Source organism: Cynocephalus volans, chromosome 1, assembly GCF_027409185.1.
Source record: "Cynocephalus volans isolate mCynVol1 chromosome 1, mCynVol1.pri, whole genome shotgun sequence".
In the NCBI taxonomy this organism is placed as follows: domain Eukaryota; kingdom Metazoa; phylum Chordata; class Mammalia; order Dermoptera; family Cynocephalidae; genus Cynocephalus; species Cynocephalus volans.
Window position 1 is genome coordinate 36,872,776 of NC_084460.1, and position 24,943 is coordinate 36,897,718.

Genomic DNA, 24,943 nt, shown 5'->3' on the forward strand with positions numbered 1-24,943 from the left:
GAGACCTGACCTATGCGTATCTCTGGTTGCAACGGTCATACTGGCTCAATAAATCCTATATTCAATTTCAGTTTCTTTTACGTCAACAAAAGTTTGGGGAAAAAATTCCAGCTAATAAAAAAGTGTCTAATTAATAATAAGGCATATATGCTAAAATAAATTCTGCCCAACAAAATGAAATCATTAAAAAAAAATAGAAAAATTCTACCAAAGCCAGGAAAAAATTACTTTTTAATATATAAAGAACTGATACAAGTATAATGCAGTAGGAACATCAAAAAACAATTTTCCATTCAGTATCACAAACTAGCCGGCAAATAAGCAGGCCCCCACACCCAACACACACACTGCCAGGAATGTAGGAAAACAGGTCGTACTTATCATTGCTAATGGCACTTTTAATTGCTTCAAGCTTTCTGAAGAGCACTCAGGCAATGTGCCAATAGATCTATAAACTGTTAGGATCCTTTTATATGCCATTGCACTTTAAGGAATATATCCTGAGGAAATGAGCCAGTAGGAAATAAACCCAGGCCTTAGAGGAAGCTCAGGGCCGAGGTGGGTAAACTGAGAAAATGCCTATCACAGCACAGCTCGGGCACAGGAGAGGGCGCACTAATCCTGGGGCCTGTGTCACTGCAAGGTCCAAGAAGGTCAGAGAAGGCAGAAGAACACAGGCTGGAAAGACCGAAGAGAAGGGCTCAAGCAAGTATGTCTTAATTTGAAATCTTAAAGGAAAAGAGGTGGTGAAAGATTCTAAACCAAATCTTTCCCCTCCCACCCCATTCTATCTTGAGAGAGAGAGAAAAAGAGAGAGAAAATATGTGTGTGAAACCCAAGTGAGTGAGCATGATGGCAATAGATACAGTTCACTGAAAGCTATCTTTGGCGAACCTCATGTTGTTATCGTCAAATCACTTCTAGTACCTCAATGGATCACCATATTCCAGCATGCTATCCCCCACATGATAATGGATGTTATCAACATCAATAAGTGTTTATTGACTTTCACTTCTCCGAAAAGCACCCCCTAATTTACCAACAATCTTTTAAACCTCTTTTATGGCACATACTTTTAAAAACATCTACAAAAAAACCCCAGTATGAAATCTTTTTGTAAGGCTAAATTTTATATGCCAGGAATAGACAAATAGATACATCCTAAAGTTTATTTCTGCACAACACTGGCAATGGTTTTATAGCCTCTGTTGTGCTGCCTTCACTCAAAAGTCAGATCCCTTTGGCTCAATAAAGAACAAATCAAACAGTAATTAGAAACATAATACAGACAATTCTAAAACCCCTAACTGTGTGGACAAACCAGGAAATTTATCAACAGGGGGAAAAATCATGTGTATAACTTCTGAATCATAAGAAAACTGGTAGGACTCTTGCTTTCCTTACAGCATTCAATGCATAGGTATGAATGCAGCACTTAATTACCTTCACAAAAACATAAGCTGCTAAAAATGTAAAAAGCACACAATATAAAAGTTCCCATTACTTCTTATACTTGCCCACCTAATAATGCTTCTATTAAGAAAAATGGGTGCCAGGTTTCACTAAGAACATTTGGAAAGTTATTTTTATTACTATCCTCTCCAGTTCAAAAATCCTGCACAGTGCCTTTGCCATTTCCAAGTTCCTCAATGCTGTGTTACGGACACTTAAAAATAACAAAACATTAGGTTCACACCATTCAACCATTCATTCACAAAAATCATTTAAATTCACTATACCTTGAGAACTCTCATCCTAACAACTCCTGCTTAATCCAAAGATCTGTTTCATTACAGGAATGTGTGTTTTTGCAAACACAGACTAAAACATATACAGCAGACCTCTACCACAGTCCTTTATATTCACGAAAGACAACAGATGCAGCTGGCAATAGTAAAGATAGAGACCTTTGCTGTTAACAGGTCTCCATCCCCTACAACTCTATCAGGTACTCTGGGACAGAGAGTACACAAAAACACTTTAAAAATCAGACACACCTCAAATTTTCCAAAAGGAACATGTATTTTTTTCCCTACACAAACACTCAGTGGAAAATCAACATATATTTTAATAACCTACTTATGCCCACCCTCAACTTTGAGGCCGGTTCCTAACAACCACTCTACCAACAGCAGGCATAAATAAAGCAATTTCACATTGTTATAAGGAGGGGATTTTAGAAGGGAATAGGAATAGGACACAGGGAATAACTCTTTTGGGAAGAGTTAATCAAGAAGGCAGAGATCTTAGGGAATACCACCTTCCTTTAACCCCTATACAACCACATATTATTTGGTTTTGGGGGTGGGGGGTGGGGGTAGGGGGGTGGCCAGTAGGGGGATCCAAACCCTTGACCTGCCAACCACCTATTACTAAAACTCTTGGCATTCTTGACCACAAAGAAGGTTCAGTGGGTAAGAAATCCCTCAAACTCCCAATTCCCCATCTTACTACCCTCCATAACCAAAAACTGGATAAATTTACCTATGTCTTTAGCTAAGCTTGAAGCAGTCTACAGTAGGTATTTTAATAGCAAGGATTTGAAGTGCCAAAAAGCAGTCTGAATCCAGGCTCTTATGATTAGACATGCAAAACCTCTTCCAGACTTTGCTTCCTCACCTGTAAAATGGTGACAACACCTAACTCATAGGTCTTAGAATTAAGAGAGAATAATCTACGCTGTCCGTCACACAGTGAACACTAGTTATATGTCAGCCATTAGTGCTGCCTGTCCTTATGGTCGTCCCTCCAGTGTCAGAAGAAGGTGGCCTTCTCTCCTGAGAACAACTAACTCTCTCACCAGTACTTGAGATCCATGCTCTCCTACTTCTCAGCCACTTCAGTTCCTCATTACTATGTAGTTACTGTTTCCTCATTTCCCTAGCTACCCTATAGAAAACAGCACCTTCACCCCTCCTACCCCACCCCCACCACTCTTACCTCTTACCCTAATTTAGTTTTCTTCCTGGCACTTGTTACTCCCTGACATTATATTGTATCTATTTGGTTATAAACACTAGAACATAAATTTTGTTTTGTTCATCCTATGCTCCCTGAACCTGGAAAAGTACTGAGCTCATAGAAGGTACTCAATGAACATTTGTTGAATGGAAGAATCATTTCCTCTCCTTAATTATCTCTAAACCTCTCCCTTTCCATAGCTTTCCTCCTCTCAGCAAAGAAACAGGTTCAACTCTATCTCAAAACAGTAACAACACTAATAAATTCTCCACACACCTGAAATTTCACTTCCTCCCATATTACTTCCCTAAAGCTGTCTTAGCAATGACTCCATTGTTTCCAAATCCAATGGGCATTTTCAGGCTTTATTCTGACTTCCTTGCACAACATAAACTGCGGACCATTTTTTCTTAAAATTCTCAATCTCACTGGTTTCTTGAAGGCTGCTCTCTCCTGATTTCCCTGTGATTGCACACTTCCAGGATCAGATTCCTCCTGACGCTCCTATTATAAAGTCCAACCCTTAAATGTCTCTGTTCCCAGGGCTCAATGCTCTCAACACCACGAGTCAATACTGACTTTTCTACTCAACTCCCAAACTTCATTCCTTTACACAATGACCACTACATATTTCCAAATCCCAGCCCTCCTCCTGACCTCTAAGTGGACATATCCAACTGCATCCAGCCAGTTCCAATCAGGTATTCCACAGGTATCCCCAAAAAACTCCACAACTCTTCCAAAACCAAATTCAGTATGATCTTTACACACAAACACAGAATTCCTGTATCCCCCATCAGAGGTAATGTTCCACTACCTGCCACCAGCCCAGAATTGAGAGTCATCCTTAATTCCTTCCCTTTTCCCTTAACTCCTTTATAACTCCTGAATCCCCCAGTACACTTCGGTTTACCCATTTTTTTCGTTGTTTTTTTTTTTTTTTTGTCTGAAACAGCCTCCTAAATGCCTCTCCGTGTCTCCTACCCTCACGGCTACCAAGAGTGTGTTTTCCCGAAGTACAAACAAATCAGTTCTTATCACTTCAGCAGGTATTGTGTCTTCAAAACAAACAAACAAACAAACAAACAAAAAACTAATTCCTCATAGCACAAAGCCCTGCATAAGGAATCTGGCCTCTGGCTCTTGTCTATTGTCTGATAGTATTTTCCATCATTCATCCAACTATATTGAACACCTTCAGGTCCCAACATCCTCCTGCTCACTTAGGTCTCGTTTAAGCTCTGCCTCATCTGGTCTCTTATCCTTCAAAACTCAGCTCTGGGATGTGTCACCCAAGTTGCCTGAATCCCACAAGCATCTCGTGATAAGCACTAAACTACAGCAGCTGTATTAGCATGTTATCATCTTCTACCTGTCTGTGCATGCTATCAGTTGTTGAGTGCCTAAGTACCCTCTGGGAAAGAACCTTCTTCTGCAGCACAGAGCTCAGTGCCTGATGTGTGGATTCTTAAATGATTCTCTGTGGAATGAATGAGTGAATAAATGGGTACGTTATGTTTACAGAAAAGTTTTGGAGCTCTTACTTTCTTCATAACTGGTAGCCCCTATCATTTATTTTTTCTTTTCTGTTTATTCTTTTCTCCTAACCCAATCAAATTTCTCAGCATTCTTCATCCATATTTTTCAAAGTAATATATGTACTTAGCTTAAGAATGTAATAATAATATAAAGCTTAAAACAAAAAATAACAGTCCTCTGACCCTACTCCTCCCCATTCCTGATTCACTTTTCCTAGAGGCCATCGTTCAATCTTTAGCTGTTCCTTCTGCTCCTTTCCATCATATTCTAAATAACATGCTCATATTGCTATTAGATTTTTTTTTTCTATTTTAGATATTATTCTGTTGGCTTCTTCCTATGGAACAGGAGTTAGCAAATATTTTTATAAAAGGCCAAATAATATTTTAGGCTTTGTGGGCCATATGGTCTCAGCTGCAACTACTCAATTCTGTTGTAGTGTGAAAACAGCCATAGACAATATGCAAACAAACGGGTTTGGCTGCATTCCAACAAAACTTTACAAACAAAAAAACAGGAAGTCCCTCTACTATGGAAGACGAAGTGTTATTTTCCCAATATAGTTATTATCACCATTATTTATTAAATCACCATTTAATTCACAGCTAAGCCACGGAACATACTGTACTAAAAATTTTTATGAGTAATTTTTTCCCTAAAGATAATGATTACCTCATTTTAAAATTTGCTTGATTTTCCATAAATCATTAACTTAACCCAGAATGCTCCCCAAACACCTTAAAACTCGTCTCAATCTAAGTTCAATTTTTTCCCTTGGGTCATTATATCAGGAGTCCTCCATGACTCTCTCTAATCTGCTTCAAAGCTACTATCCTGGGACTTCTCATTGCCATCCTCCTGAGGATTCATTCCCACTGTCTCTCTCAAGGGTGGTCTCCTAGGTCTCTCCTCTCTAGGTTTACATTCTCACTTTGGTGAAGCATAATGCTCAGAAACTCTCTAGAAAATACTGGAATGAAAAATAAAGTTCCTGAGACCTTCATGTCTGAAAATGTTTGTATTCTACCTTGATGTTTTCATGGGTAGCAAGTCACAAGTTGGAAGCTGATTTCTCCTCAGAATTTTGAGAGCATTGCTCCATTGTCCTGTCCCTTCCAACACCTCTGGCTAAAGAATCTGAATCGTTCTCCTTATCATTTGTATGGGACATCTCTTCCTTCTCAGAAAGCCTTTAGGACCACCTTTTCACAATGATGTGGCTTGGGGCTATTTTCCATGAGGTTAGGTATCTGGGGGATTCTTTTATAACCTTTCAGATCTTCTGGTTCTGAGAGATCCTCATGTATTATTTCTTCATAATTCTCTCCCTATTGTTTTCTTTTAAGGAACTCCTGTTACTAGGATGATGGACCTGCTGGGCTGTACCTCTAATTCTCTCTTTAAAAAAAAAAACAAACAAATCTCCTTGCGTTCTACTTTCTGTGATATTTCCTCAAATTTATCTTCCAACCTTTCCTTCTTTTAAATGACTAACATTTTGAACATTCAATAATTCTTTTTTTGTGCTCTAATGTTTTATTTTTATAGTCTCCTAAGCTCATGCCAACTAATCAACAATGGAAGGGCACTGAAATGACGGATGGTCGTTCTTTCCTTTCAAAGATGACCCTATGATCTAGTAGAAACATTTCTGTACAACTAGAGTATTCAGACTGGTGTGAGGATAGGCTGTGGTAACAGTTTTAAGGATTTCCTATACATACAAGCTCTAGAGGAGAAATTACATTTGCATTAAAGGTGGCATAGCACCAAAATACAAAGAGGGTTGTTTGTTTTTTAAACTGTGAATTCTTTTAGATGGCTGAAAGTTTTCTTTGGAACATACAACAATTTTTAAATTAGATCAACTGTGAAGAATTACTTTTTGTATCTAATTCAGGTTAGATAACGTCTGTATAAGTGAATCTTTGATGTTTTCTACCACAGGCTAGAGATAACGTATCACCTTAAACTCATGACTATGTGTCAAGAAGAATTCACATCTATAAGACTAAAAGAGGGCCACCACGACAGGGACTATATTTATTTTGACTACTACTATATATCTAATACTAGCATGATATTTGGTGAATGAATAAATAAATATTACACATGGGTTTATCAACAGTGAGTCAAAAGAGAAGAACACCAGTGTAAGGGAAGCATATGAGGCTTAGATTAAAAATCCATCTCTCCAAAAATGTAGGCACCTAACTTGAAATATCTGCCAAACATTACTAGTGAGAAGGCAAACTCTTTAACCAGAGGAAATCATTTCCAACTCCTAATCTGGTGATAAAAATCAACTTGCTTAACAGGAATCACTATTAAGTGCAGCAGTAGAACCAAGTGGCCAAGCACTTTCAGAGCTATCACATTGTAAGGTAAAACCTGACTGTACTTTTGTTGTTGTTGTTAGACTCTAACGTAACGTCAACTAACCGGCCAGGAATGAACACATCTGTGAACACAGGACAGAAGAAACCAACCTCCAGACAGCCATGCCCACTCAAGGTTCAGAGCCCTGAAAATGCAAGTGATAATCTCATGTAGGAAGACAAAGGATGTTACAATTGATACTCTATATTCAGTCTCAAGAGGCCTCACCAGTAATTCGAGAGCTTTTGACTCTACACTTTAATGCCTTTTGTGGTAGAAGAGTAATATCTCTAGACTCGAGAGTGAAGATATCCAGGTTCTGAAAACAAGGGTTATGTGATTTGGGCAATTTATTCAATCTCCCTTGGTCTCAGTTTCTTCATTTGTAGAATGGGTACAAAAGCCAACCATATCAGGTGGCTACGTGGGTTTAAAAAAAAAAACCAAAAGTTATTCTGTCAACATCAAAATTAGAAGCCATTTACAGAATAGCATAAAAATGTTTGGAGCACCAAAAATGGTTTGGAAGATATCGTCTCTCCATGTTTTCCAAGAAAACATATAAAGGCACAAAAAACTCACAACTCCAAATGTAAACTCTAAAAAGCAAATGGATATATTTTTAAAACATAGTTATAAAAAGGACCCAAATACTGATACATGCAACATGGATGAATCTCAGTGAAAGAAGCCAAACTGAAAAGACTCTATACTGTATGATTTCATTTACATGACATTCTGGAAAAGGCAAAATTATAGGAACAGAAAACAGATCAGTGGTTGCCAGCAGTTGCAGGGAACAGGTTCAACTATAAAAAGAATTTTGAGGGATGATGGAACTATTCTGTATCTTGACTGTGATGTTGGTTACACAACTGTATGCATTTGCTAAAACTCAAAAGAATTTTTCACCAAAAAGAGTAAATTTTTCTGTATAAAAAAGTTTAAAATATTTTGAAATAATCTTATTTAGAGGATATGTTAGTTCAAAGATAATAAGTAATTCAATTAAAAAAATTTCTAAACTCAACATGTGACACAGCAAAGGTGGGGTAAGGTTTGGGGCTCGAGGTAAGTGATGGACTAGAGGCTCTTAAATGCCTGCCTAGGCAGTTTGAATTGACTCTTATGGAACGGGGAGCCATGCAGTGAAGATTTCTGAGAAAAGGACAAACTGTCCGAGGTTACTGATAGGAAGATTTCTTGGGTAGGAATATGAAAGGCAGGTGTAGGGCCCAAGTCATACTGAAGGCAAGGGGAAACAGCAGGTAGCAAATAAAAGAGAAGTCATAGAGCCCAAGATGAAGATGACAATGATTCTCTTTTTGTGTGGCCTAAAATGGTAGAATGTTGGTATCAGCAAGAGACATCAGGGCATTAGAAAGAGGAAACTTTTGGGGGAAGAGATGGATGAGTTCTACTTTGGACAGGCTAAATTTGAAGGAACAGTGAAGACTGAATCACAATGAAGGGAAGGAACTTAAAAGCTCAGGCAATGCAGTCCTTCTATCTTAAGATAATGAAACTAAGGCTTGGAACTTTCAGATGACCTGCCCACAGGCTCACAATTATTCAAAAGTACAAGAATTAGATTTCCTGGGTTCCAACCCAGCTCTCTTAGCACTACACTTCAAGCTGCCTTGTAGGCAAATGAAAATAGCAAAATGAGAGATCAGGATTGGAGATGTTCTATTTGGGGCACTCAGAGAGTGAGCAGAGGTTGGGAAGATATTCTACAGATAAATTACAACACTCTAGAAGTGCAACAATAAAGATGGATTGCAATTTAGAAAGGCCCAATGATAGATACCATTGTACGAAAAGAAGGAGAACAAAGTACAAAGAAAACTCTAAATTTTCTAGCCTGTGGGACTGTGAGGACGGTATCAGTACCATTAAGAGGAGGAAACAGTCAGTGTGAAGCTCTGGCTTCGTGGAGTAAGATAACACATTTGGTGTTAGACCTGGTGACTTTGCTGGCATCCTGGAGAAGCAGTTCTTGACAATGGCTGAGGCACTTCAAAAAAAAATTCACTCCCATCTCACAAGATTCTGATTTAACTGGTCTGAAGTGGGACCCCAGCATCACAGTTTTTAAAAACTCTCTCACATGATTCTAATATGCAGCCAGGCTGGAGGACCACTGCCCTGGAGAAAGAGCTGAGCTGAAGCTCAACAATGAAATCACTATTTCCTTACATTTTCCCTGACAGACTGTGCATTTTCTAGTGCTTGTTTGAGAGTGGTAGGGGGAGGAATGAAGGGGCAGTGAGTTCTGAGACAGTGAGGGAAGGGATAACTACTAACTTAGAGGATGGGGAGTTAAAACAGTCTTCAAAGCCCTACACAATGGTCTGTGTGGGATAAGGCTTAAAATTAAGGCCCAATATTATGTGCTGCTTTGACAACTGAAATTGGGAAGACCTCCAATGGCCTAACCACAAGTTCCCCTCCCCACTCTGCTTCCACGGGTGAGGCTACCTAACCAAACAACCATCTTTATGGAAGGGACCATGTTCAGTTCCTGCTTGTCCCTGTGTAGTGAGTTTCAGTTCCCTGCCAGCCTGTAGAATTACTCAAGCCAATCTCGTCCCCTCCTGTAGGAACAAGGGACACCACCCTATCCTCTGCTTCCCACAGACCCTAATTGTACACAGTTCCCAAGTGCAACCTCTCTGTGGCCCACAGTGTCCTCCTTCCCCGGGCTGTGAGTATACGTGAATAATAAACTGTTATGGATCTCAACTGTCCAGTATTTAGGTGTCTGTCATGTGGGTGGATATCCTCATAACCCTATATCAGGAATCCCTGGCCAATGGGGTGAACAGGAAGTGATTAAAATAGCATCACAAACAGGAAGGCCCAACCATGACCAAGGACACCTAGTCAACTTTAACTTACTGCTCTTGGCTAGCTAACTGGTTCTATGATGTGGTGAATGCCAATTGGGACAGAACCACCAATTGCTGGTAGGCTTGGACTGTGGCCTACACAGTGCTTTTCTTTGCTGCTGTCATCTCTTACCACCCTAAAACACTCTCGTCCCCAAGATGAGAATTTGTTGTTAACTGACTATATCCTGGTGTGATGTGCCATACGGTTTGGCCTATGTGTGGCAGGTTTTCTTTGAGGCCCCTGCCTGTAAAGATGGTGACAACATGGTTCCCTAACCAGTTAGCACTTGAGTCCCACTCACCAAAGGCCGAGCGTTAGCTCTTTGGTCGCTGTGTCTAGCCTGGTAACTATCACTGCTTGCCTGGAGCAGATGTATGGATACTGTTTGTGGTTGTGTACCCTGGGGCAAGTCCAGGGAAGGCCCTTTGTGAAGTCTGTGGAAAGGAAGGAGACACCACCCTGAGGGAGACTTAGGCATGGCACCCACTAGCCTAATAAGTCATTGTTGTTCAGGCAAGAGCAGTGGCCCTGCCATGTCCTGTGCTGCTGCTTCCATTGCTGCTGTCATGCATGCTCTGACCCCCAAGTAGGAAGAGGTACAGAGCTGCACAGCCATGGCAGCCTGTGATCCTGGTACTGGTGAAAAAAGAAAAAAGGAGGAAGCACTTGGTATCAGCTCCTCCCAAAACATGGGAGCAAATAAGTCAACTGCTCTCCCCATGTAAAACCCCTGACTGATGTGCCTGGGCTTTGCTTAATTCTGCTGCTTACTAGCACGCCAAGAAACTCGTTTTGTCATCACAAGACTTAATGGCCCTCACCTGGGCCATAGACAAAATGACCTCACTGGATGTGAACTTCACCCCAGGTAGACTGACTGCACTCCCTGAAGGAACAGGAGGCTGCTTTGAGGCAAGCCTGCAGGCTCCTGAACCTCTCCCTGTAACCACCCAGAGGTCTACACCATGAGAGATCAGATGAAGAAAACAACAGAAAGCCACAACTCCACGTGGCTAAAAATCCAAAATATTCTGAGGAAATTTGTACAGAGGAAAAAAAGCAAAAAGGTGAAAAAAGCCTGCAAGACCAAAAAGGCAAGGCCATAGCCAAGAATGGTTTCAATCCAGGGATGGAGTGAACAGGAAGCAATTAAAACAGCTTGATCAAACCATCTTTCAAGAACTTAAAAGCACATTTTAGACAAAATGAATGGACCCTTCAGATAATGTTACATAAAAGGGAACAAAATATTTCATATAAATAATTCATATGATAAACAAATAAAACTGTGAGGGATAAATTCTGTTTAAATACTTTATATTTGTAAAGCCTTCTATTTGAATTCTGAATTGTTAAACAAAATTGTTTCTGAGCAATTTATGGTAAGGAACAAAGTCTATCTGATAGCTACCCAAGACAGCAGGAAACAAAGTAAACATGTTAACAGAATTCTAACACAGACAATGCTCAGCAGAGAAGAGTTTTTACTCTGAGATAAATAATAAAAGAATAATCACAAACTTATGGTGGCCTAGGCTCAGCACTCTATTCTACAGGAAACAGAAGAGCCAGCCCAACTGGCGAGCCAATCTACAATCTGAAAACATCTTTCCAAATAAATCTGTGGAATTCCTAGCACTAAAAAAAACATGGGCTTTTCCCCTATTTCTACAACTCCTACGAATTAAAGTAAAATTTTTAAAAACCCAAAATTTTTCCAAAGTGTTTTTTCCCCTTTGTTAAAAGAGGAGACAAATAATGGATTCTGAATCTGACACAAAGTTCCTTTCATCCAGATTTTACGGATGAAATCCTGAAACCTACTTGCACATCCTACATAGAATTGCCTCTGCAAACCCAGGAGAATGCTGCACCCTGATGGACTCCAAAGTCATTTCAGCTGCCTGAAAGCTGCTCAACTCTGCCACCTCCTGCACTTTCCTTAGGTTTTAAGAATTTTTGTTCAATAAAAATTGACAAGGGTTTTTAAACTATGGATTTTTAAAAGATGAGAAATAGTTCTGAATCTTCTCTCACTCCCAATTCCTCCTTCCCCAAACCTAAAAAAGTAGAGACTACCGAGGTAAATGCAAACTAGTCTGCGGGGAACACCCTAACCAGGGTGCTTGCATGATGTGCTTGTGATGTGTGCACAAAGTTCTCCCTGAAAAAGCAAACAAAGACAGCTCTGGGTGAACAGTGAGGCAGGTGGCTGTCAAGAGGAACCTCCCACCAAACAGACAATAAAATGCCCTGGTTCTCCAAATCTGGTTGTACTACGCTAAAAGCAAAACTGCAGGCAATAAGCAGAATACTTAAGAGGCCAGTTTAGGCAAATTTAATCTAAAGGATTAAAATCTGTTAACACCATCTACATTATGTGCTATCCATTTAGTTTGTCTACAAATTGATATAGAACCGGTCACCTATTTCAAATGCCTATTATATTAGCAAACAATATATTGTTAAAACTATTGACTTCTAACACCTAAATAATTACTTGCCCAGAAGTAAAATTTGGAAACTTTTCAGATTGGCATGGGGCACTATTTTAGGGAGACTGGTCTGAGAAAAGAAAGAATTCATTCCCAGAATGAGCAACAGAACCACAGAAAAGAGCATGTTAGTTTCTTGGTAAACCCCATCAATTCACAAAAGACAACCATTTTAAAATATAAACTTGTCTAATACACATCATGTCCTGCATGTATTACATTATATTTATATTACCTGTTCCAATGCTCCCTTCCATCATCAGACCAAGCACTGAGAACCAGCTGCAGGTGGCGTGGTTTAACATTTTTCTAGATATAGGTGACTAGTTTGGAGGACAGCAAATTTCCAAACTGCCACTCTCAAATACATGTGCAGAATGAGACTCATATCTTTAACTATAGGTACTCTTTCCTCAAGATGCTAAATTTGAAAATGAAGCTCTTTTATTAGTGGCAGTATAAGCCAGGCTAGTAATAAAATGAAATAAATAAAAGTCAGGAAACTCACTAGGCTGCATACAAAATTCAAGTATCAGTTCTTAAAGGCTCAAGAGAATCCTCAAGGAGTTGGTGACAAAGCTGGGTGTCACAGACAAGTGATAAAGGCATCCCTCAAAGAGAGGAATGCAAAATAACAACACTCCAGACGGCCAAGGGACTTATCAGATGCACCTTTTGGTCCCAGATACCTAAGACAGGCCAAGGATAAATTAAGTACACCTACAAGGGGTCCTTAAAAAGTTCATGGAGTGGCTTCCAGTCAAGATGGAGAAATAGACGGTCCCCAGCATCACTCTCTCCCACAAATCAACCAATCTACAACTATTAAAAAGTGACGACAGCCAAGCTGGGGCCATTAGAGCTCAGGGGAAGAGGAGGAGAGACCTATGGAATTTATGAAGGCAGGAGAAGCCACGATGAGAGAAAGAAAGGATTGCTCCCACCATTTCAAATCCCAGCCGCTTCCAAGCTGGAGCTGGTGAATTCATGGAGCAAGAGCTGGCAAAAGCTGCAGCTGTGCCCTTTGGATGAAGGCAGCAGGGGAGAAGAGGGCCTTGGTGGCTCCCAAGCCAGCAAGATCACTAACAGGACTCCTGTGGACCCACAAAGAAGCAAGGAGCCACAGAAACAGAAAAAAGGAGCCACTCAGAGGCTGGTGAGTCATTGCAAGGCACTGGCACACGGCCCCTCCCATGGGAAGTGTTTGGAGTGCAGGTGGTGGGGAGATGGATCCACTGGGGGAACATTGGGGCACAGCATGGACAGCTGATCTGCCTTCCAATCAGTGCAGGACCACTCAGTGGAGACTGGTCAGGAATATAGAACTGCAGGGGGTGCAGTTTGCTAAAAAGACTCAGGCCTAGACCCATGTTTCTATGCAACCCGCGTGTACCCAACCTTACAAGGCCGGAAGTGAATACAAGGTCAACCATTAAAACCCGAGCTGCACAAAAAGCCCTCCCCAGGGAATCAGCAGCAAAGAAGCAATTTAGTTCAACCACTGGGCTCAAGTGCTGGTCACCACAGGAAGTTCCCCCATTTTATAAGTAAGCAAAGGACAACAAATTAGTTCCAGTGCAGACTTTAAGTGGTGAGAACAGTGAATAATCCAACACAGAACTGAAAGAAAAAACAAAATACCTACAGACCAAAGACAAAGTTTGACATTAACTAGTAAAGGTCTAACACCACCAAAGAACACCTATAAACCTAGAAGGACTAGAAGCCCCTTAAGGGGGTGAGGAGGGCCAAGGAGGGCCTCAGTCAACCCACCCCCACCGACATCCACAACCAGCCCAGGGATGACCACCAAGCTGCTGCAAGAAGCACCCCAGGCTCCCAAGCCAGGGCAGTGGGTGGCTGAGGGCCTCAACCATGCCCCCCAACATCTGCAACCAGCCCAGTGACAACCATTGAGCAGGAGGAGCTCTGGGCTCTGGAGCTGGGGTGGTAGGGGGCCAAGGGCCTCAACCATGCCGCCCCCCCGACATCCACAATCAACTCAGGTATGACCACCAAGCCACTGCTGGAAGTGCCCCGGGCCCCCAAGCTGGGAGAGTTGGTGGCTGAGGGCCTCAGCCACACCCCCGCACACCAACATCTGCAACCAGCCCAGCAATGACCACTGAACTGCTACAAGAAGCGCCTCAGACCCCCGAGCCAGAACACTGGGGGACCGAGGGCTTCAGCCACACTCCCCTGAAATCTGCATCCAACCCAGTGATGACCCAGCCACCACTGGAAGCCCCCCAGTCTCCCCTGCCTGAATGAGAGGGGTCCACAGGCCTCGAGCTTGCCCCCCACTCCTTCCCCTTCTTCCCACTCTATTTCCCTCCCTCTTCCCTTCTCCTCCCCACAAACTGCTCTGCAACAATTTCTTAGAATGAGGCATCGAGCCGGAGGAAGCTGAACCCAGCCGCAACTAGGCAAAGAGCACACCAAAAACACCATTTCCACACAGATAGCCCACCGTAGCCACCGCAATTGCCATGGCCACCGCAAAAGTGGCTAGTCTCTACTGCAGCAATCACAGCCACCATGCAGGTGGCACGCCAGACTTTCAACTGCACTGACACAAAGAGAGGCACCAGCAGAGGGGAAAAAAAAGAAGAGGTCCTCTCTCCACAAAGCACACTCCACACTCCAGAGTAACAGAAGAAGCATCTGACTTATGATAATACAGGAGGACTTGATCACACCTGTCTCAGTACTGGACAGATCATCTATGCAACAAACCAACAGAGAAAGAGTTAATATGTCAGATGAAGAGAACAAATCTATGGTTATCAGAACGGGAGGGGGAAGAAGGAAGGGGGAGTGAGAAAGGGTGGGGGAAGGGGAGAGACTGGATAAGGGGCATAAACAGTAAGTATGATTTGTAACAATGAATATGCTAATAAAAGTTAATGGAAAGATTCGTAGTACCTTTTAATTCCATTTTTCCATGAACTTGTTGAAGTACCCTTGTATATAGGTTGAGTGAGTATGTGGACTGAATTTATATGTGAAAGGCCCACTGGTAGTCTCACCATTCACACTATTTTCTTCTCTCCATTCCCCAAATGACTTAATGGTCAAAAAACATAACGAAACAATTTTTGCAAAGAAACCACTCTAGGTTCTCAACCTTCTGTGTTACATTTGTGGTAACTCTTGCCCTGGCCAAATCCCCTCTAGATACAAGAGTACCACTAAGCCACTCAAAGCACAAAAACAACCTCATACCCTATACACCTGGAGATATTGAGCTCTGTACACAAAAGCAGGTAATTCCAAGTCTACTACTGTTATTCACTTTAACAACTGAACTTTAAACAGCTGGCTCCACTTTAAAATTCACCCTAAATTCTATCCACAGTGTAAAGCCAGTTTCTTAGCATCCTTTGCTTTCTGTGAATGTGACTTCTTTCTACATTCCATATCCATCCTCCAGATCCAGGTTCAATCCCCAACTTGGTGGATTCTTTAGATTCTGTCCCCAGAGTAACCTACTCCTGAACAAACCACAGTACTGAGCTGCTTCTGCTTGCAGCTTCTGAAAGCCACACACTGTCTCTCCTATCACCACCGGTTCCTGAACCAAAGTCTATGGTTCCCCCATTATCATTAACTCCTACATGGGAGTTACTGTGGGCTTCCAAATCTCTTACTCAGGAAAAAAGCGGATCTGTTGATTTGTCAGAGGCTACAAGAAGGGTATATATATCATGACAAAGATAAAAGCAAAGGTAATGCTTACAGAGGACAGCAGTGACATTTTATTTAGACAAAGAACAAAGAGGCATCTGGGAGGCCATAAAAAGTCTTAGACGTTGCTGGTAAGCCCTGGTAAGAACAGCAACAGCAAAAGGAACTATATAACTTGTCCCACAGAAGGCCTCAGAATTAACAGACTACCAAAAGAAAGGTAGTCTGGCAATTAATTTTTTTGTTGAATGAATTAGGTATCTCTTTTTAGACATTAAATTAGACAACTCTCAAATGGTTTTTAAAAATAAAAAAAAGGGTGAGGTACTCTGGATTATTCCGTATTTCCCCTTTTCTAGACTGGGTCCTATTTTTAAGGTTTTACTTTTTGAATCAAATTGTGCCATATTTTAACTTTTATTGAAGTATAACATACATTAAAAAGTATAGCTTTTCACAAACTGCACACAGCTGTGTAAGCAGCATCCACATCCAGACACAGAACAATATAAGCACTACAAAAACCCCATCCATGCTCCTTTCTGGTCACTATGCTTCCCCAAAAGTAACCACTAGCCTGACTTCTAACACTGTAGATTAGTTTTGCCTGTTCTTGTACCTTGTAAAAGAGAAATTACAAAATATATACTCTTGTGTTCAGCTTTTGTGCCAGTTATCAATTTATCACCTCTCAACTCCAAACTCACCCTTCAGTACCAGCTCTGTCATAATGGACTGGACTCCTTAGCACTTCTCCTTTACAGAGAGCATGATGATAAGCTTGGTCAGTAGAGGGAGCTGGAGGAACACTGCAGTAGGAAGGCAGTTTGTCTTTCTGGCTCAAGAGCACTGTGCTATTGCTTGATCTTGCTCTTGCTCCATGGTCACCAGTGGGGTATGGAGGATGTGGGGACATCTGGTGCTGCTCTGCCCCAGTCACATGCCCAGGGCACATAGTCCTCAGAGACTACAAAGCTGCAGCCTGGGCCTGGTGACCACCTTCCCGTGGTCGTCCAGACACAAACACCAGGGACCCCAGGCTTCGTGCACACAACAGTATCTTGCCTCTTTCACTTTCATCCCAGAGGGCTGTTTCCTGTAGCCCTCCCAAAGTGGACACCATGTGCTTCAGGCCGTGTACCCACAATGACACCCCAACTCCCTCTGTGTACCTGCCTGCCAAACTTGGCTCATCTGGACCCTAAAGGGTTGTTTCCTGTGGCCTTCCCAACATGGACACTGTGTGCTCCAGGCTGTGCACCCACACGGTACCCTGACTGCCTCTGCATGCCTACCCATCAGTCTAGGTTTGCCTGACTCCAGAGGGCTGTTTCCTGCTTGTCCAGCAACCATGGAATAGCTCTGGCTAGGCAACCCAGAGAACTTCTCTGCCCGTGAATGGGCTACAACAACCACATCCTTTCCAATGAAATCCTAACCCCAGCCCTGGAGAAGGGGCCCTCCTATCCCATCCAAAGGTTAAATAATATTCTGAAGTTACCCAACTTTAATAAATGGCAGAGCTTAGACCTGACTCAGGACAGTATGATTCTAAAGCCCAAGATCTTTCTACCACCACCAATCTGGATGAGATTAAGGACATTTCACCAGACTCTAAATTCTATGAAGATTGAGATAGTGCCATATTTGTCACTATATTCCATTACCTAGTACAGTGCCTGGCACATAGAGGGTGCTCTATAAATATCTGCTGAATGAATCAAGATCCAGACATTGGCATAACTCCTTTTATGCAAAACAAATTCTCAAGTTCACTAATTTTTAGCCTGTATTATAAATGTTACATGACAACTCTAACTGGAAAAATTTGATATTGTGGATTACGTAGAAAAGGGAAGGCATATGATCTAGTAAGGAAGGTGAGACCAATATAAAAAATAGCTGGGGAATAAAGCAAAAAGAAACAAAAACAGACATTAAGACCTAAGCTTTAAAAAACTAAAAGCTATAGAAGTTAAGAGACTGTATATCAATAAAATTTTCAGAAATTTCACAAAGCATACAGGACAAGCAATGACTGGAAGTGAAGACAAAGAAAACCAGGGGAGTTCACTCTACATTTCACCATTTAGGGAGGGCTCTCTGACCATAAGCCAGTGCGCTGGAGAAATTAGCTCAGGTGAGGGCTACTGCAAGATGGACATCCACCATGAGCTCCCAGCTCCAGGCCTTATAGGCCACAGAGAAAAAGGGCAAGAGTGGGTTCCAGGTCTATGCAAGCACAAGGGAAAAAGCAAGGACCCCATAACGCAATGTTCAGATAAACAGTGGATCTAACTTTCTCCTAAATTCGAGTCTCCAATGCCCTCAGGCTAGCAAACGTTATTTTAGCTATTGCAACACTGCAGAAAGAAAGGGGAAGAGGGAGAGGGAAGGGAGGCAGAGAGGAAGATAGGATAGGAAGAGACAAACCATCTAAATTTTGTGTAATTTTCTGTGTGTTGTTGTTCAATAAAAAGTTTACCAAAGGAAAAAAAAATTAGACTGTTTTCTCATTCTCAAAGATGGTCTGGAAGCTTTAAATTGCCAGTGTAGGTCCTACCAATTGGGGATAATGAGATCATCCCCTAGTTTTTCCTTCCCTAGGATAAATATTACTACTTTCTAATCTCTCCACTCAGATAAGTATTCTTCAGTCGCCCATATAGTTTCTGCTCTCTCCCGAGCCTTCTATGTTCTGTATTCTCTTTAATTTGCAAACTCAAAGTTGAACTAAGGTATTTTATCAGGTTAAAGTAGTATCAACCCTTAAATATCCATCTGAAACCAAGTCAACACTTATGGTAAAAGGCTAAAGGCGCTCCCACTATGAAGACAAGAATAAGACAAGGATACCATCTATCAGCGTTGCTCTGGACATTCTAGAGAATATGGGGAAAGATTATGAGATATATAAACTGGAAAGAAAGACACAAAATTATTATTTATATAGGAAGTAATTGTTTATCTTGTAAGCCCTTAAAAAAACTTGAAAACCATGAGAACCAAGAAAAAGAGTTTATAAGATGGCTAGTAAAAACTATATAAACATCGATAACTGTGAAAAGAAACCTCAAGCTTTCTTCATGTATGCACCTGCTGTGGTTGATGTCACACATACCAAGCGAAACCAACTCTACTACTCTGGCTGGGAATGCCTACTCAAAGGACTGGTGCCAAGGCAAGGGCCCACTTATACAGGACATACATGAGAGAGCACCTCCGGTGGTACGGTCTGACATCACACTAGAACTGACCCCATCAGACAAAAAACCCACACAACGGCAACCCATGTTTTGCTTATTTTCATTAATGTGCTTAGAATTGTTGTAATATATGCACAACATAATATTCATCTTGAATTTCTATTACATCAAATCCAACCATTTCTCAAATTTCTCCTTCTCATTTTATGGTTTATCCTATCTCTGAGAAGCTGGTCACCTCACTCAGCAACCAAGAGAAGACACTCAGGACAGTTTGCAATGAAACTAAAGAACCAACTCCATTTCTTCAACTATAAAATGAATGCTTTTTTAAATTCAAACATCTTTTTCTAAAGATTGTATGCCCTAAAATCTTATAACTCTATGACTCTAGTACCTAAAACTAAGAGAAAAAAAAAAAAATCTGGGAAATGAATCCTACAAAAACAGTAATATGTTCCCTATTTTACTGAGTTTTTTGAATAAGAAAGTTTTTTTTTTTTAATATAGAAGGAAAATAAATTCATTTTTTCTTCAAGCAAAACTTACTAAAAAGGAAAGGCTACAGAGAAGTTAGAAAGATGGTTCAGAAAATCTGTTTCTGTGAGAAGGCACAAACATCTTTACCAAAACACATTAGGTACTTAACCCTGCAATAATGATCACCAAAATTATCTGCAGCATCAGTATTTGAATCTATTCTGTTGAATAAGTAAAATTAAGAAATATGTTGTCTTCAAGCCCATCCCCATCATTATACCTAGAGAATCAATCCCCTGAGTTCTTTCCTGTTAAATTTTACCACTGGAACACATTGCTTTATGCTTCAAACACAGACCCAAAGACACCAGATAAATTCATCTCATTCAGCTCCCAATCTGAGGAAGCTTCCTCATACTTTTCCATAACTCTTATCCCTGTCAATGACATCCAACTATTCAAACCATCAGACAGATTAATACAATATTCAGATTCTTGAGAACCTAATATTTTCTTATCCATACAGATTAACCTCAGACCAATACAAAACAAACACAATTCAAACAAAAACAGAGAAAGGTAGCGACTTTTTGGTGAAAGAACACACCTGCTGAAAGTATTCACTATTCCCATATGAAGTATCATCTGGCAAAAATAATAAATTTACTTGTAAAGTAAAAACAGAATGAGGGACGGCAAAAGAGAGGAAGAGAATCATTTAACAATTTGTTAAAATATGAGGCACATTACTTCAACTAAAAACAAACAAACAAACAAAAAAACTGCTAAGCAAAGAGACAGCAAAGATAAACTTAGAACAAGGTAGTCTCTATAGCACCTCCTGACTCGGTTCTATAATCAGAGACCTGTGGATGCTCCTTATTAAGACATTTGTAAAAGGATTTAGAGTAAGAACCTTCCAAAGGTAAAGCCCTACATTTTTGCTCCTTCATGTGGACATATAGTATACGATTATGATATGTGTGACTGTAAGGTGTGCGTGCCTGTGTGTTTGTGTCTCTGTGTACATACAAGCAAACAAATTACTGATATAAATAATCCTCTAAGACTAGTAGGACAGCACATATGAGCTATTTTTCCAGTAAGAGAGACCCATATAATCCACTCTCTCCCTCTGTTACAGCACAGATTCTACAACCAAATTGTCTGAGTCCAAATCCTAGCCCTTGACCCTCCTTTTCTTAGCGGGAACTGGGCATGCAGTCCTGGTCCCCATTATGTACAAACACAGAAGGAATGGTTCCAGCCCCCTTGGAATCATGTCTTCCACCCCCTGGTTCTATCTTCAAGCAAATGGGGCACAAATCCTAGCCCTTGATATCTATTAGCTGTATGTCCAAGAAAAATTACTTAACCTCCTTAATTGGGTTTCCTCGTCTATAAAACAGGATAATAATCATATGAGGATTATTCTAGTACATGCAAATTACAAAGTACAGTGTTTAGCACACAGGAAGTACTATATAAGATTAAGTACTACTATTGATATTTATATGACAGCCAGTTAGAGCTACAGGAAAAACATGTGAAAACAGCAGTGAGAGTAACCTGAATCCATACAGGTCATTTAAGTCTTTACCGTGATTCATAATCCTCAACCAAAACTTTATGTTATTTTCTCCTATTAAAGGGGAAAACCCCAATGTAGATAAAAATATTTCACAGAGTCATGATAATCCAGAAACATGATTCTAGCTTAAAATCTGTTCCCATGAAACTGTTTAATGACAACTCATTCAAAAACAGGCATTTAATTTAGCTAACCATCCAACTTTTAAACATTCTTTTCTATCACAATGACACCTCTTTTACTAAGTATAATCAGAGAAAAAAGTACTTTGCATAAATGAATTTTCCTCAGACTTTACTTGCAGGTTTTATTTTAAAAAAACAGGTTTTAATCAAAATTTTTCATTTTATTTTTTAATAAGCTTCTTGGTCTTCTTAAAAATGTAACAATTGTGAGCTTATACAACAGTTTGAATGTTAAATTCAAACCTTTAGGTGGAAGATGGACAAACATGGAAATTTGCAAATTGTCAAAATCTCACCCTATGGATTTTGTTGACCAACAGGGGAAACACAACTTGGCCACAAAGGGCTGTGCCAACTTAAATCCACCAATCAATCTTAATACACAAAGTGAGATAATCAAACGCTATGTGTCTTCTAATGTGGACAAGAAATGCAATGTACCACCTATGATCTTTTAAAAATGAATGACTATAAATAAGCCTCCAAACCTAACTACCTGTTTACAGGTAACATGGGGGAAAGAGTAACATGTTATATGACACAAGGATTCAATCAGCAAAGTCCAGAATGTTGGGAAGAGGAATGACCCAGTTTCTTCAACAAATAAAGGATATGACCAAAAAAATGGGGGGGGGGGGGCATTATTATAGAGTAAAAGACACCAAAGCAATGTAATAATCAAATGTATTATGCAGACCATATGTAGGCATGATGCAAAGAATTAACTGTAAAAGGCCACTTTTGAGAAAATCAAGAAAAAAGACTCAGATAATATTAAGGAATTAGGGTTAACTTTGCTGGGTATGACAATGTGATTTTCTATAAAGTTCATATCTGATAGATTTGCACACTAAAATATTTATAGGTAAAATAGGTTGTTAGGGATTTTCTGTAAAAATACTCCAGGAACAAAAGAAAGTGAGAGGAGATAGATAAAACAAGAATGGCATGAGGATTCACTATATTATTCTCCTTACTTTTTGTGTATGTTTGAAATTTTTCATAATAAAAAAAAATTCTTAAAGGTTAAGGGAAAGAAAAGACAAGAATTCACAACCAATTGTAAGTTTGGCCACCACTCATGGCATGAAAACCTGCAGAAAGCCTACTATGTAAAACAAACACAAAAAGAGCTGACAATAGTGCCCTCTTAGGACTATACGTGAGATGCTTTGAGCAGATTTTCCTTTGTCAGCAGAAATTCTCTCTACCACATTCCTATGGAGATGCAATTTCCATTAAACAATGTTCTGTCCTCAAGGTGTAAACAAGATACCTCCATACTAAAGTTAACTCTTCCAGACTCTTTACCTTGAGAAGTTATTCAAGGAAATTGACTACTAAAAAATATATTTTTAAATGGGGTATATGGATTTCTAAGTCTTCAGCAGTTTGCCTCTTTGTACTTCTCAAGTTTATCCAACATCCACAAATAACTATTTTTGTAAAGTCAAAAAAATAATCTTTAGTACAATAAATGAAAAAAAAAATCACTGTGGTTAAAAAAAAATGTATTTTAACCAATCTCTTCTCCATTTCCCTTGCTCCCAATGTAAGTTCAGGCTATTATCTCCTCATATTTGGTATCAGTGTAGTTAAAATATTAACTGATTATATATCACAGGTTTATTGGTCAAATATATCACCTATTCCCTTTCAAAACTTAACAGTAGTCTACTGCATTTATAGAAGAGGGCACTGTTCAAATATTAAAACCACTAATCTAATAAAAGGGCTCTGTAATACAGACACCAAAGCTATGCAAGGAATGCCTCCTTTTTAATCTGTAACTGTGTTTTGTGCCCCTTCCTGTTAGGTAAGGAAAATAATGAATCCAAAAAATTTCACTTTACCAGCCTTAACAATATTTTCCCAACAGCTATCTGCCAAATAAATTGAATAACTCTCACCAGGCTATCTTTATCTTTCTGTGACTCCCTTCTCTGCTTTACCTACCTATTGAACATGATTTGGTCAATAATGGTGGCAAAAAGGAAGTGACATTACAAAAACAAACAACAATAAATGGTGCCTAAAGTAAGGACGAATACAGTTTTAACATATAATTGAAAATAATCTGTAAGATAAAATACATTTGGTACTAGGGAAAGCTAATCTGGAAAATCTATTTCTCTACTCATCTCTATTCCCCTGGGAACAAGGCAGATTGTTCCTAGGATAAGAGAGAAGAAACAACATTATTACAGGCAAAGTAGAAATTAATTAGCTCTGCTCCCTTTCCGCTGTTAATATTCCAAGCAAAGGTGGTTACTTACTTAATTAATACAAAAGTGGTTATATTTATCCCCACTAAGATAGATGGTTTTCAGACATTAAAAATCCTCCTATTTAAAGAACTGAGCTTCTAAGAAGTTAAAATTGGATTTGTCTATCTTAACATTCACTTTAATAATTAAGAAGCTAGAATGTAACAGCCAACATTTGTTGCATTTTTTCCTTAATCATCATAATAATCCCATGTTATAGGTTCTACTGCTCCCATTGTATAGATGAAGAAATTGAAGCACAGGGAGGTAAAGAAATTTGCCAAAGAAAACAGAGCTAGTAAGAAGATCCAAATACAGGCAGTCTGGTTGCAGAGTCCATACACTTGGCCACATGATATACCTTCCATAATGGAATGATATCACCATTGTCACTACTCGAAGGTTTTAAGGGGTAAACAGAAAAAGTAAAGCTAATAGTAACGTATTTCAAAATCCATTAATATCATTTAATCTCATAAAGAAAATATCTGATGATCATCTAACTGTGTGCTCAGCATTGTGCTAGTTACTAAAAGACATTCTGGAGACACAGAAAAATGGCAGACAAAAGATACATATAAAACCAGGACAGAAAATATGTGCCATCTCTGTGTAAAATCTATTTCCTCATAAACTCACCCATGAGAAGCCGTCACTTCTCACCCCAGTACATTTTTTAGATATGTCATAGCTGACTGGAAAAACAGAGACAATTTTCCCACAAATTGGTGGGGGAGAGGCAGTGTTTTCTGACTAAGAAACAAAAGTCATTAACAACCTTATTTCAATTCTAATTTTAAAAAAGACTTACACCTAAAATGTAGTTAAAAGACCTACAAATATGAATAAGATGCTGTACCTACTTTTAAGAAATCAGTCTAGTGAGAAAGACAAACCTGCTAACAAATGTCATTTGATATGAGAGATGACATAACTAAGGAAGAGTTTCAGATACAGTGAGAACAGATACAAAGGAGTAGGCAACTGTAAAAGGAAATTCTTGATAAGGTGACTTTTAGGGATGATATAAAAAGAAAAGTAAGATATAGAAATGTGAAATTTTATAACTGAAAATAGTAAAGTTATGTTCCAAGTCCTACACTATTCTATATACACAGATCTGATTCTCCCCAAAAACCCACCACTGATATAATAGTAGTAGTCTCAACATCAATATTTAATATACATCTCAGTCTCTACTGTTCTACAATAATTTCCAGCATAGGATCAAAAATTACGAGACATACAAAAAAGCAAA

General features: G+C 39.7%; 1 protein-coding gene and 1 non-coding gene across 2 annotated transcripts in view; one reads left to right on the plus strand and one right to left on the minus strand.

The window, feature by feature from the left end:
* CHD6 (chromodomain helicase DNA binding protein 6) overlaps positions 1–24,943 on the minus strand; it is a 199,976-nt gene that overhangs the window by 147,389 nt on the left and 27,644 nt on the right. The window lies entirely within an intron of this gene.
* LOC134365694 (small nucleolar RNA SNORA57) lies at positions 20,835–20,960 on the plus strand. The gene has a single exon (XR_010022150.1). It is a non-coding gene; the product is annotated as a small nucleolar RNA SNORA57 (small nucleolar RNA).